The following is a 3,002-nucleotide window of genomic DNA, read 5'->3' as shown; positions in this document are numbered from 1 at the left end:
GTAGCAACAAAAATAATTTTATGGTTGAGTCACAACATGAAGAACTGTATTTAAAGGGCCAGAAGGTTGAGAACCACTGCTCTAGGGGATTTGAGAAATATATTTTATTCACTTGACATGGATGAAGGGAGAAACTTTCAGATTTATTCCTTACTTATTTATTGCATGTCTAAGAGGCATTTGAAAACTTGCCATGGTATTTAAGCTTAGAGCAGTTACCTTTTATGTTTTCCTAATTAGATTGGATGTTAAATTGTGGCTCATAAAGTTAAAAAAAATTGGCAAGATCCAATTTGTGGTTCAAATGTAGTTGTAATACAGTGATTCCCAAAGTGGGCGCTACCGCCCCCTTGTGGGCGCTGCAGTGATCCACGGGGGTGGTGATGGCCACAGGTGCATTTGGGGGCATATATCTTTCTGTTTAATTGCTATTAAAATTTAAAAAATAATTAATTTCCAGGGGGCGCTGAGTAATATTTTTTCTAGAAAGGGGGCGGTAGGCCAAATAAGTTTGGGAACCACTGTTGTAATAGGTGAGACAATCATTTATCAAACACAGTTATTGAAAGTATTTACCTTTGCAAATACTCTGTATTAGTCAGCAGATGGCATGCATTGTACATTGACTATTCTACCCTGTTATCAAATGTATTTTTAAACAGAAAGCATCTGGTTTTCTCAAAAAGACACATTATCTCCTCATTTGCGGTTTAGTGTTAATTTGTGAACTATTTAGTAATAATCAAAGAAGGTGCTATTTCATCTTCATTTCGTTTGTATAGCAGATTCAATCAAGTATAGGATGGGGTAAAAAAATACATTTAGCAATTCCTTAGCAAGCTTCAGCATCTAGAAAAAGATAATTCTGAGCAATTGTTTTCCTGCTTTGGCTAGAGGTTTGCACAGGAGGACAGAAGCCTTTTGGATGCAGTTTCTGAATGCCTTCCATGAATTTCAGGATTATAAAAACCATTTACTCTTATGTATGGATAACTGCATAAATTCAAAATATAAGAAACAAGTAAATCAACAAACAAAGGCAACTAAATTACTTCTAAGTCATCTTTTTAAGATAACACTGGAATAGCCTAATTGGAAAATCTCTTTATACCTAAAACCATACACTTGTTTACAGGCTTCCCTTTGAGTGGTTTCAAAGGAGAATTTGGCTGGTGAATACTCTAGCCCCGTGGTCAGCAAACTGCGGCTCGTGAGCCACATGCGGCTCTTTGGTCCCTTGAGTGTGGCTCTTCCTAAGTCTTAGGAGTTCCCTAATTAAGTTAATAACAATGTACCTACCTATATAGTTTAAGTTTAAAAAATTTGGCTCTTAAAAGAAATTTCAATCGTTGTACTGTTGATATTTGGCTCTGTTGACTAATGAGTTTGCCGACCACTGCTAATGTAGCCTAGCATAGTTCTTGTCAAACTGATATCCATCTGTCAGTCTGGCCTGATGCCTATTCTCAAAGTACTGGGTCACTTCTTCCAGGGCAGAGCTGTGTCTGTTAAAGTTATCTCCAGGGAGCTAGGTTACACAGTATATGAGAGTGAACATATAGAGAACCAGATACACAAACTGCATACACCTCACACCAGTCAAAATGGAGAGAACAGACATTTGCCTCCCTTTGTACCAGTGTTGTTGTTTTTTAATGTGTTTAACATAGGATGGCACTCTTAATGCTAACACTGATACCCTTTTAAAAATGAATTTTCTTTAAATCCTATTGGGGGAAGCAGAATAATTATATAGATTCTGTTATGATATCAAAGTCCCTTATTCCTAAACACAAAAATTAATTAAATAGCCATTGAAAAGCAAAAAGCATAAAATTTTTGCCTTAGATTTGAATAAATAAATTGAAATATATTCCCCTGTGAAAATAGCAAATATACAGAGATCTTAGTTATTGTATTCCTTACCAGTTAAGATCTATTTTTCATTTTCATTTTCAGAGAAGAGTACAATCTCTCAAATAAACTACATTACTTTGGTGCTAAAGGCCTTTGGGTTTGGTTTTGTTCAGTGTCTGTGTTTAGAGTTGTAGGATATAAAGGACATTAATGAAATGTGACTTATTCAACTCATTTGATAGTCTTCAAAAGACTTTTGAAATGTTAAATGATCATCCAAGAAGGAAAACTTCTTGATCGTACTGTGTGGGTATGCATGTGGGATTGTGGGACTGCCATTCTAGCTACTGGCGCCCAAAGATGCTAACAGTAGCACGATGTTGGTTGTTTCGACAGATGACTGCATTTTGCTGTGCATTTCTTCTGTACTGTGGACTGCTAAGAGTGTTTCATTAGGATGGGTATTTCCCTTTTCTTTCTTTTTTAAAACGATTAAATTTATTGCTCAGCTGGCATAGATTAGTTGTTGAGCATTGACCTATGACCTGGAGGTCATGGTTCGATTCCCAGTCAGGGCACATGCCAGGGTTGCAGGCTTGATCCCCGGTTTGGGGTGTGCAAGAGGCAGCCAATCAATGATTCTCTTTCATCATTGATATTGCTACCTCTCCCATTCCCTCTCCCTCTCCCTTCCTCTCTGAAGTCAATAAAATATATTTTAAAAGTTAAATTAATTGGAGAAACATTCCTTAATAACATATATAAAGAAAGCTAGGGAGCATATAAGTGGTGAGGAGATATGTATTAACCAGGTAAATCTGTAGCTGTTCTGTGGACCTAAGATACGAGAGAAATCTGTTTTGTAAAATGAGCTTTCTGTACTTGAGGGTCATGCCTGGAGCCTTTCCTGTCAAGTGGCTTGCATTCCAAGTTTCCTCTTGCCTAAGGCAGCACTGATTCAACAGCTTGAGAAGAAATTAAGTCCCTATTTCTAAGGAGTTTGTCCCATACAGGTGCCTTGAGTTTATTGGTTGCTTCAGAAAACCTGTTTTCACTGGCAAATAAACTGACATGGTAAGAAAAAGTCACCAATTCCCTCTCCAATGATAGGAAATGGATGTCATGAGTGCTGTGTGTCAGCTTCA

This window comes from Myotis myotis, unplaced genomic scaffold (genome assembly GCF_014108235.1).
Source record: "Myotis myotis isolate mMyoMyo1 unplaced genomic scaffold, mMyoMyo1.p scaffold_m19_p_4, whole genome shotgun sequence".
NCBI classification, from domain to species: Eukaryota; Metazoa; Chordata; class Mammalia; order Chiroptera; family Vespertilionidae; genus Myotis; species Myotis myotis.
Note: the sequence above shows the minus strand (reverse complement) of the source record.